Source organism: Phaethon aethereus (assembly GCF_964289735.1).
Source record: "Phaethon aethereus genome assembly, chromosome: 14".
Classification (NCBI taxonomy): domain Eukaryota; kingdom Metazoa; phylum Chordata; class Aves; order Phaethontiformes; family Phaethontidae; genus Phaethon; species Phaethon aethereus.
In genome coordinates, this window is record NC_138590.1 from 8,187,038 (window position 1) to 8,199,336 (window position 12,299).

Consider the following 12,299-nt stretch of genomic DNA (forward strand, 5'->3'; position numbering starts at 1 on the left):
AGATGCCAGGTGCCCACCAAAGGTGCTCTATCACTCCCCTCCGCAGCTGGACGGGGAGAGAAAAATGTAATGGGAAGCTTATGGTTTGAGATAAGGACAGGGAGAGATCAGTCAGCAGTTGTCATCATGGGCAAAACAGACTCAAGTTGGGGAAATTAGTTTGACATATTGCCAGTCAAAATCAGAGCAGGATAACGAGAAACAAGACCAAATCTTAAAACATCTTCCCCCCACCCCTCCCTTCTTCCTGGGCTCAACTTTGCTTCTGATTTCTCTACCACCTCCCCTCTGAGGTGGGGAGAGGGGATGGGAAATGGAGGTTACAGTCAGTCCTCACACGTTGTTTTCTGCTGCTCCTTCCTCCTCAAGGCAGGACTTGAGGAGGAACTCGTAGCTTCCCCTGCTCTACTCCTTGTGCTCTTCCCCTGCTCCAGCGTGGGATCCCTCCCACAGGAGACAGTCCTCCACGAGCTTCTCCAATGTGAGTCCTTCCCACGGGCTTCAGTTCTTCACAAACTTCTCCAGTGTGGGTCACTTCCACAGGGTGCCGTCCTTCAGGAACAGACTGCTCCAGCATGGGTCCCCCACAGGGTCACAAGTCCTGCCAGCAAACCTGCTCCAGCTGGGGCTCCTCTCTCCATGGGGCCACGGGTCCTGCCAGAAGCCTGCTCCAGCATGGGCCTCCCACGGCGTCACAGCCTCCTCCAGGCATCCCTCTGCTCCAGCATGGGGTCATCCACGGGCTGCAGGGGAAACTCTGCTCTGGCCCCTGGAGCACATCCTCCCCCTCCTTCTTCACTGACTTTAGTGTCTGCAGAGTTGTTACTTTCACACATTTTCACTCCTCTCTCTAGCTGCAAATGCTGCATGATGGGGGTTTTTTTGCCCTTTTTAACTATGTTCCCCCAGAGGCGCTACCACTGTTGCTGGTGGGCTTGGCCTTGGCAGGTCTGTCTTGGTGCCAGCTGGCATTGGCTCTATCGGACACAGGGGAAGCTTCTAGCAACTTCTTGCAGAAGCCGCCCCTGCAACCCTCACTGCTACTAAAACCTTGACACGCAAACTTGTTAAGCAAAATTATGCATTTAAAAGATGTTTCATGGTTTTGATCGCTTGGTTTTGTTGTTTGTTTTCTTGAAACTTCTTATATATATGCAACTATAGGGGAAACAATTTGTTGACTTGTTAAGGTTGTTAGACGAGTCTGTGAAGTAATACTCACTAGGTCTGATATAACAATTTATTTGGAACCTTTTAGCTCAGTCTTTCAATAATAAATGGGAGATCTCACTGCAAAGTAATGATACAGAGTGGCAAAATTCAGTCAGATGTGGTCAGTAATCTCTTCTGGCATGTATGAAGAGCAGAAGAGGGTGCTCTGCCTATGCGATGTCAGCAATGTTTATCTAATACGCTATTTTCTTTTAAAAAAATTATGCAGATAGAGCAACAATGAGGATAGAAATCCTCTGTAAGTAAAGAACATAAATGCCACAAAGTGAAATCTTAGATGCTCTTTATCTGCAATTTGGGGTCAGTTAGTATTAAATACATTACTCTCTCTTCTGCTCCCTTTTCCCTGCATTTGCTTAGGTCAGTCAACAGTTGAGACATAATTCTTACAATCTTCAGGCAAGTATCACCTGCGTCTCTCCAACATTATGCACTTTATCATAAATGTTCCCCTGGAGGCTTACTTAATCTTCTACAGCTGAGTGAACCAAGACACTGTGGACCCAATTTAATAAATTCAGTGTTACAGCTCTTCTCTACTGAGTCAAAAATCTTTCCTTTACTCTGCTCATGTAGCTGTTTTATAAATATAACAAAGGTGAATTCAGTATCTGAATACATCCACCTAAAAACATCTGCTTGTGGTCTTAATTTACAATCTACTACTTAGTAGATCTGTATATGAAGAGATTTATTTCATTGTTTTGAGAAAGCAAAGAGAATTGGGAAGATGGAGTAGGTAGAGAACTGGGCAGGGCACGAAAAGTAGTGCAGAAAACAAAGTCCTATTTAAACTGTTACACCGTAACTCTTGGCTAGTACTATTCCTTCAGCCGTTTTTCCTTTAAAGGAGTATGAGGTATCTCTTTAATGTTTGTAGGGATGTAGCAGTCTCTCAGTGTAGTTTCTAGTGTTGACTGTTACACCATGTGAATTGCTTTCTAGACAACTTGTGATGACCTGACCAAGGAGGATTAGAGGTTGTTTATGCCTCTTTATGAGAACTATGGTATATGTATAGGATCTAAGGCCATCTGTGTTCTTAGCAGGATTTACTGCGTCAGATTTCACCACTTCGGCTAAAATGGAAGGAAATGAAGTTACTTCATGCTTTAGAAATTTATCTTTTTAATTGAAAATGATTGATTTGAATTCATTTATTCTTATTCCTTATAATATATTAAAGAATAGGAACGATTAATGGGGAAAACTGTCATTATGCTATCTATGGGATTCTTATCCTGCACACACCTTCACACTAACGAAATAATGTCATGGCTAGTTACAATGAGAAGACTTGAAATTCGGGTAATCCATGGAGGTAACAGTTTGAAAATTGCTTTCCTTTAGTAAAAGTGTTGAAATGTAAATAACACAAACCTCTTCAGGAAAATGTCTTTCTGTTAGCTGTTTAAGAGTCAAGCTCAGACACACCCCCCACTTTCTCTCTCATATGCATAACTGTTCTGAATTCTGTCTCACAACAACTGCACTTGCACTAGCACCAAAATCTAGATTCCACGATTAATGCATCTTGAGCTGAGAAGCTGTGTACCTCTGCATACTTACCATATGATTGCAAACTTTGTACTGTTCTGTCACAGGCAAAGCTGATGTGTGGATGTCAGATGTACTTTCATTAATGTTGTCATAATCTTTTTAGTCACAGAAACAAAAGGTTACTGAATTTAATCCTAAATAAAGAAAGCCTATATCACTGTAAGATGATTTTTTTTAAATGCTTCAATGCAGAAATAACACATACAGTCACTATATGTCCAAGCATCCCAAGTTGCATTTCTTGTACTGCAGAGTTTTTTTATCTTACAAATTTAAAAATCTTACAGATTAATTAGTGCTGAAAGATAACTCTCTTTATAACTAGACTGATTGATAATAGGTTTTTTCTTTATTGTAAATTATTTTAAACAAAAATAGTATTTTCAAAATAAAATGTTTCAAAAGTTGACTAAGTTGAAAAGTTGACTTTCAAACTAAGTTGAACTCTAATCCCCCCCTCTTGTTTTTTTTTGCTCTACACTGCAAAATTATGCTCTTAGCTACCAGATATATCTGGTATACCAGAAATATCTGGTTATAATCCAGATATTTACATTTTTACTCTTTTACTTTGTCCCTCTAGTTAATCCAATGAGTAGAAAAATAGATTATTCCTCAGTTCAAGTATTACCACCCCAGGAGACAACCTAAACCAGAGAACTTACACACATCTATAGCCTTAGTCTGTGAAAGAATTCTACCCCCTAGCTGTCTTCTCCAGATCTCTCTGTCCACATTTCCCATAATATGTGGCAAAAGGGATGCTATATCTCTGCCTTAACCATTATGTTCACAGTTAAGAAGTTTCTGAAGGTATATTTTGGGTACTAATATATCATAAAATTGGGTTTGGGGGGGTGGGGTGTGTTTCAAGACTGTGTTTAGACAGGGCATTGGAAGTTGCAAACAGCGCTGGAGTACAAATTAACAACAGAGCTGGCTGAAATGTGGAACTTCTAGGTAGTCAGAAAACTTTTTTCACAAGCTGATTGAATTCTGACTTGAAACATATCCTGAAAAAAAGCCTTTATTTTACTAAAAGATCCATGGTACTCTCCAAGTAAAAGGTGCTGCCCGACAGGTCGTGGCTAGAACTGATGTGCTTCAGCCAGTTTCATTAGGGCCTATAATAAGTAGCAATGTTGAGACTAACCAGCCTTTCATGTCTATGCGTTGTATGTAGTCAAAACTCTTCATCTTGCACCTATGTTTTCAGCTATTGCTCTGTTCCATGGAAATATTAGCTGAATTAAAGATGCTCCTGTGGTGTGTGTTAGATTAATCACCATTTTCAAGAATTTTGTAGCTCTCTTGACAAAAATATTGTTGCATGCAGAAGGTTATATTTTTGTTGGAGTGCAGCTGTAAGAGACATATCATGCAGAAAACAGGCAAGATAATTATTCAGCTCTATTTGGCAGCGCTTAATTCCTAGCTGAAATGCTGAGGTTTTATTTTTCATCTAACATTTTAAAAAGCAATTAGATTCACAATAAAACAACAGAAGTTTAAAGATGGAATCTATAAAATAAGGTTTCTAGAACTGGACATCTTCCATTCTAGACCAAGACACCAAGGAGATATGGAACTGCCTATAGGAATTTGAGGGGGGCTGTTTTGTTTTTTAAGGAAACATTAGCTCTGTGAAGCTTTTGCTTTTGATAGGTAGGTAAAAATGGTTGCTCTTTGTCAGTGAGAGCAGAACAAATGTAGGTGACTTAAAGATCTGTGAAGAAAACATAAATTATAGGGAATTTTACATCTTGTTTTACTCTGTATATATAGTTTAGGAAGAGACTGTGGAACCATCACCTGAGATTCTAAACACAGACTAGATAACCAAGTATTAGTATAGACTTCTCTTTCTAGAGGGGGAAAAAAAAAATTCACCTTCCTTTTGTATTCTCTGTTATTTAGTTCATCCAAGGTCTGGGGAAAGAAAATGTCTCATGTCATACAGGGCTTGCACTCAAAAGCAAAGTTTTTATTCCCTTCCATTTTCTGTCAAAGCTCAAACAGACATGGAAATGATAAACAAGCCCAGATTTTTGCAAATACTTTTGTATGTAATGCATTCCAGCAGGTCCTGTTGTTGCAAGTAAGGTGGAATGATTTTTCTGTAGGATCAGATGAATCATACCTCTTTTGCTTTACTATACTTACTTTTCATCATTAGTACCTGCGTGATACTACTTCCCCTGAAATTCTCACCTTCAGAAGCAGCCAACCAATAATTTCTTGGACTCATGGAGGAATGTGAGTTCACACCGGCTCTAAGAATGATCAAAGTCACTCATATTGCAAGCCCACCATCTTTTGATATAGCTACATATCTTTGCAAAAGAGGAGGGCAGTGACACAGTAAAGTGAACAATCATGATGCTGATTTTGGTTATCAATACATATCAGAAACTATCTGAGTGTTGATCACCTGTCTGAAATGAAAAAGACAATTGCATTAGAAAAAATTCCTGAAGTAGTGAATTTGATTATTTGTTTCAAAAAAAAAACCAAAACATCCCGCACTTGGACACCAGACTCAAAAACAAAACCAAACCAAAACAAAACAAAAAAACCCACACAACACTTTGCGCTTGGGTTCCTATGGAAAAAGAGAATGCACACAATCTAAAAGATATGAGGGAAGGAGAAAGGGGGAAATGCCAGTTGTGTTCATTCATTGCACATAAGATTTCTAAACTAATCTTTGAAACAACATTTGCTTTTATTCTTTCTAACTTAAGCTAATGGGATGAAAATAACTTCAGAATATACCATTTCTTTTCCAATTTCACATAGTCACAATTCCTTTATCAGACAGCTGTGACCTTCAACACTCCAGTAAATATTTTTTGCTCTTTTAATTTTGCCTTACAGCAGATACTTAGTTTGGTGTCACTCACCACTACATAGAGCATGATGATTAACTTTTAATTGGTTAATAAGGGATGTACAGAATGGGAGTCTTCACTTGAATTAAAAAACTGACCATTTTCAGCCTGCATGGAAGAGGAGTTTTGGTAGTCTGTTAATTCTCATCCAGATACAATTCTTATCTGGAAAAGTAGATCAAAAGGCAATATGCAAATGGAATAAAAAAAAAAAATTAATAGTACAAGGTGCCTGGAGGTAATCATCTGAAGCAGACAAGGGTGGGTTTTTTTCTAGTATATGTGGAACTGTCCCAGTTAAGTGACCACATATCCCAGCCTCTTACCACTTTGGTCTGGCAGTTTCTTCTTGGGCTGCTGTTTTTAGGTTGAACCTGAAATGAATATCTGCGAAACAAACCCTTATTCTTTTTATTGAGTAATATTCCAAGCAGTAACCTAATCAGACTGATTCATTCAGTGCTCTCTCTGAGATGAGCAGTGATAGCAATGAAGCCTCAGCCTATGTAAATGAACTGGAACCAGTGTTTTTATCTGTTTGAAATTCAACAGCAGGGAGTCAAACTTACGTGGTCGTTTAAAAGTATAATGCAGGAGAAAGATGGGTCAGAAGTACTGAACTTTTGGCACATCCCCATGAATTCTTCTAACCAAGATCAAGCAAAGAACAGAGAACAGCTTTTCCTTAGTCCATACGGATTATCCTGGGGGAGGGGGACTGTTTCTTCAAGGTGTTTATTAGCACGTGGGGTTTTTTTCCCTCATTCCAGCAGATCTATGTATTTCGCAGAAATGGTTGTGCTTCATTAATGTCTCTCTGTTGTGCCCCACACCTAAAAAAGAAAACCTCTTCTAGAGACCTGTCCCAACAGCCCTTTTTCTCAGAATATTGTTTTAGAGCTTTAATCAAATGTGAAGCAATCCTTAAGTCTCTCTTGCTTTCACATTCTGGAATGACAACTTAATTTCACTCTTGATTTTCTTTACCTTCTCCCCCTGAGCAGGGGGATGGGGAATGGGGGTTGTGGTCAGGTGTCTCTGCCACTCTTTCCTACTCCCACACTGCCCCTGCTCCAGTGCAGGGTCCCTCCCACAGGAGACAGTCCTCCACGAACTGCTCCAGCCTGTATCCTTTCCACGGGGTGCCGTCCTTCAGGAACGGGCTGCTTCAGTCTAGCCCCGCCACGGGTGCCGTCCTTCAGGAACAGGCTGCTCCAGCCTGGCCCCCGCGGGGTCCCAGGTCCTGCCAGCAAACCTGCTCCAGCCGGGGCTCCTCTCTCTGCCCACGGGGTCACAGGCCCTGCCAGGAGCCGGCCCCAGCGCGGGCTGCCCACGGGGTCATGGCCTCCTTCGGGCATCCCTCTGCTCCAGCGTGGGGCCTTCCCCGGGTGCGGATGCAGATCTGCTCCCCCGTGGAGCTCCATGGCCGCAGGGGCACAGCCAACCTCCCCGTGGGCTTCCCCCGGGGCTGCCGGGGACCCTCTGCTCCGGTGCCCGGAGCCCTCCTGCTCTGACCTGGGGATTGCAAGGTTGTTGCTCTCACTCTACTTTCATTCTCACTCTTCTCTCCCGTCTACAAATTGCACAGGGATTTTTATCTCCCCTTCTTAACTCCATTTTTCCAGAGGTGCTACCACCATTGCTGACGGGCTCGGCCTTGGCCAGCGATGGTTCTGTCTTGGAGCTGGCTGGCGCTGGCTCTGTTGGACACGGGGGAAGCTTCTGGCAGCTTCTCACAAAAGCCACCCCTGTAGCTCCCCTGCTGCCAAAACCTTGCCACGCAAACAATATTTAAATACAATATTTAAAAGGGTAATGTAGACTCAGGGTAGCTTTGCCTTAATATATTTGAATCTTACACATTTTTTCTATGACATGGTGTAAAGAAGCCAACAAAATTGGAAGGCTATGAAGGGAGGGGAAACTAAAGCCAGATTTCAAGGCAGAAAGACTATGTTTGACTCAATATGCCCACTGTAAGTTTCAAAATTTAATAACAGACTTAGTTTGCTCATTGCCAGTTTAAATGGATCTATTTTGTGCCTTACTTGGTTACATCTCTCCTTTGTTAAGAGCAGTTTAGGACTATATAGTTAAAATCCTGTCAACTACTTTTATTTTCTGCCTCCTGCCTGCATCTCTTATGGCTACAAACATTGCTTTCACACTACAGCAGTACCCTTCTTCTTTTCTGTTGTTTTATTTTTGTAGTTCTAATTGTATTGTTCTTGTATTTTACGTCTTTATGTAATATTTTAGAATTGGGATCTACTATGTAATTTCAGCACTGTGTCATTAAAACTCTTGTTTCTCTCTCAGCAAGTTTGCTTTGCAATTACAGAATGTTCACAAAACTGCTCCTGTGGTCAAATGTAGGTCTCCTTTTCTCTAGCAAAGGCAAGTTCCAAATCTGTCTGTGGAGCACATGCCAGACACCATGTTGTGGAACCTAGCTGAACTGAAAGGCTATTTGATCAGTTAATACAGATTTCTTCTGTGGTTTTTGACACTCAGGGACCACAGTCAAGACTAAGAGACTCATGAACTCCCTCTGTGATTTTTTTTTTTTAATTCATTCTACTCCCCCCGCCAAGGAAGGACGTATTTTCTGCAGAAAAAAAGCCACGGATCTGCTTTGCCTCCGATAGGCCCGATCTCTGCTTCTTAACAAATGGCTTTCAGAGGAGCTTCTGGACCACTGTTCTCGGGCAAAGGCCATCTATTTATTTTAGTCCACAGACACCTGTAACCAAGGAATTACTTAGGGCCATGAGCACTGTCCTACCTGCGCTGAAGTCAAAGGAGAAAGCTCTGTTTTCATTTTATGCAAGTGACACAAGAACTGCGTCATTTTTTTCACAGCTGCTTCCCCACATGAACTAATCTTCATGTGCTTCTGAAGGCAGGTGGGCATTGTCACTCTCTGAACATAAGAAGTCAGTAGCTTGCCTTTGGTCTAGTAGTGCATCAGTGTCAGAATTTAGATTTCATGAAAACTGCTCATCTCTGGCCACTGTGCAACATTTTATGTTCTCTCTGGCAAAATCAGATAGCTTTGCAATACACATACCTCTCATTTTCTTTTCCCAAGAAAACAGGATTATCACTACTGGTTTGTCACATTCTCCATCCCATAGGATGCTCAACGTATCAAGTAATGGGCATTATTTTCATAGCGAATATATGTCATTTGACTGTTCACGTGGTTAGTCCTCTCAAAGAGAGTGTTCACAAAGCAATGCTCCCTGTGAGAGAAGACACAGAAGGTATTGAAAGAACTGTGAAGTTTTTGGTGTGTTTCTGACAACACTTTTATCTCATAAAAGTCCAGGAAGACTCAAATTCCAGTTTTCATAGTCCACTTTTTCTATGACCAATTTGATTCAGTCAATGTCTCATTTTATATCTAAGATCTCTTCCTCAAATCATATGTGCATACAGCCCATTTAGGAAAAGGACAGACACCTCTTACTGCTACATCCTGGAAATCTTTTCTTTCTGTGTGGATTCTTTTACTTCACTCTGAATGCTACATTAGAAACAGATGGCAATCTGTGATCATTTATAGGTGTTTCCACATATTAGTTTTATTTCCCAAGGAAAGCAGCTTTACACAAATATGCTGTGTATAACTGTCAGCTTGTCTGACTCTAATAACCAACGTTTTCTGTTTTCAGACAAATTAAAAAAGAGGGAGCAAGGAACAAAGAAATGGGGTAACAAAAGTCTCTTAAAAATTAAATGCCTAGGATTTTGTGAAAACTGGTATCCAGAGAAAGAATGAAATCCTTTGAATATTTGGTTGTGCAAAAGTGATGGACTGAAGGAGTTACCTCAGAACCAACTGGACAGTGACCACTTTTACCTAGATTGATGTTTGGGGTTTTTTCCTGTGTTTTTGTGAAATGTTCCTGAGTCACTTCTTTCTTTTTTTTTTTTATTTTTATTTATTTCATGTGACCATGTCTTGTTTCTGGGTTCTTTGGCCCTGAGAATGTAAGTTAATGCCTTGGTATGCTTTGAAAGGGAAGAGCTGACCAGTAACTCAATGGTTTGCAAGTCTGATGAGATTGTTGGTTGGGTTGGGGTTTTTTATATGACCTGTCCTGTCCCAAGAAAAACAAACAAACAACAAAACAGAAACTGCTTTAGCAGCAGAATTTTACTTTTGTTTTACACAGTCCCTCAGTTGCCCTTCTCTGGAGTAAAAAAAAACTTAACAATTCATGAGTCATGCCACTTAAGAGGTTTGCTGTCTTTTCTGTTCTGTCATGAGAACTTTGTATGCAAAAGTGTGTCTGGGAGAACATCTGTTTTGATGGATTAATTACAGTATATATGTTCTAATGTGTTAACACCATAAAAAGCATGACCAAAGGTTAAGTTTTACTTTCAGGTCTGGGTGCACCAAACATGTTTTTCCCCATTTGTAGCTCTTAATGTCCCACCTCTGTAATGCTGATGATACACTCTGCTTCCAGTAAGGAGAGGTTAAAGGTTTATCAGGAATATACTCCTTTCTCAGGGAACCAAATTCTGGCTAGAGCTTCTGAGCACTCTTTGCATATAAATAAACGTGACATGCAGAGTAAAATTTTGACTCCACTGTGTCATTAACTGAGCTGTTAATTTTAGCAGAATCAAGAGTTCATGACTAGTCTTATTATTTCTTATACCTGTGTCATATATGCATCTGGATGCAACCTTTATCTTTATTTACTACCTTTAGAAGGAAAAAAATAATCTTCCACTTTTGACTAGTAAAGTGAGGCGAACATGCCACCTTCTTGATGTTTTCCTTTTTTTCTTGCTACTAATTACTGAGGTTTGCCTGCCTTTAATTAGTAAAAACAAGATTTCTGGTTGCCTCCACCTCTCCTGAAAGGGCTCTTTAAGGATGCAGAATGGAACAAGCTGAAGAATAGAGAGGGACAAAATGGAAGGAGTCATCTTGGATCCATATATTGGGTATAGAAGTTTGTCCATCCCTCTCCCTCCAAGTTATCTCTGAGGACAATGCAACTTAATATTATTGAAGTAGGAGAATTGGGATTGGAATTAAAGCAAGGGATTACTCTAATTTCCCTTGTGAAACAAATTTTTCAGTTGAAAATAACTGATTCTCAGATAACACGTTCTATCTAAGAAGCATCAAATCAAAAATGTCAGGACTAACAAGGCTTCTGAATAATGCTGTCTAAGGTGAAATCTCTGCACCTCTCTCTGTTCGTGTTCTCCCAGGACAGTAACATTCTGTATTGTAGCTTGTTTTATTTAAAAAAACAGTGGCCAAACACCCTGTTTGTCCCCTGAACACAGAAGCAAGTGGAAAATACTTAGGTTTTGTTACCACTTAGAAAATACGGTGTTGTAGTTCCCTGTTTTGCTGAAATATTAAATGACATCGTAAAAAAAAAAATAGGGTATGCAAGCCAGTTCTCTAGGACTGTTTTTCCTTGATAAGCAAACAGGGTTTTACTGTAAGTTGCTGAATGCCTAATCCTTCCTGTTATGCATTATACTCTCTGTTTGTTACAGATGAAAACAGAGAAATGCATCCTGTTTGGATTTAGAATACAGATTGCAATGCTTTATTAGTAAAGCTCAGTAATGCTGATTATCTTAAATAGGTGTCATGGAACAAAGTACATAGTCATCTAAATCACTGATGCCAGATTCTGGGTTTGTTTTTTGTATTCTTCTAGGCAATGTGACTATAAGCAACCTATTCCAATTGGGGAACCTATCAGCAGGTACTTGGATGAGGAGTTATGCAGCATAAGGACATTATTTCAACAGTATTAGAACATAAATACCTCTCCTGCTCTGTCTTGGATTTCTCTAGCTCCTCAGAAATGGAAAAGTTTTTGCAGAAAAGAGCAGGGGCATAATCTTTTGGGACATAGTGAATGGCAGTGTACATTTTCCTTGCACTTATTGGTTCAAAAAAGGAAACAGCAGAGAAAAAACAGATAAAAAATACCATGAAAAATCAGATATTTAATCTGGGTTTTCTTAGTAGGTTTTGGCTGGAAAAGCCTTGATTCAATCACTGTTTTTGCACTGGTTTATAGTCTTGATTTATGTTAAGAGATTTTCTCATTCTAACAATCTGTTTGCCTGCTGTTTTGTCACCCCCATCGATTCTTTCCTCCACCCCTCTCTAGTGTGCCTAGTTTAGGATCAGGATGTACACAGATGTTGTATAGATGAGACAGAATGTGGTGCTTTGACCTTGGCTCACAGAGTCAACCACGACTTTAGGACAGCAAGGTCTTGTAAAAGCACCTAACCAGTTGTGCTGAGGAAGAAGTGATTACCTTAGGTCAGGAGTAACCTGTCAGATAGTGCAAAGAGGTCTTGACCATAATTCAGGTTTCTCCATATATTCTTTGTTCTGCTGCTATCAGTCCAGCTGTTTTCAGCTGTCTGTGGGTGGTGGGTTGACCTTGGCTAGATGCCAGGTGCCCACCAAAGGTGCTCTATCACTCCCCTCGGCAGCTGGACGGGGAGAGAAAAATGTAACGGGAAGCTTATGGTTTGAGATAAGGACAGGGAGAGATCAGTCAGCAGTTGTCATCATGGGCAAAACAGACTCAAGTTGGGGAAATTAGT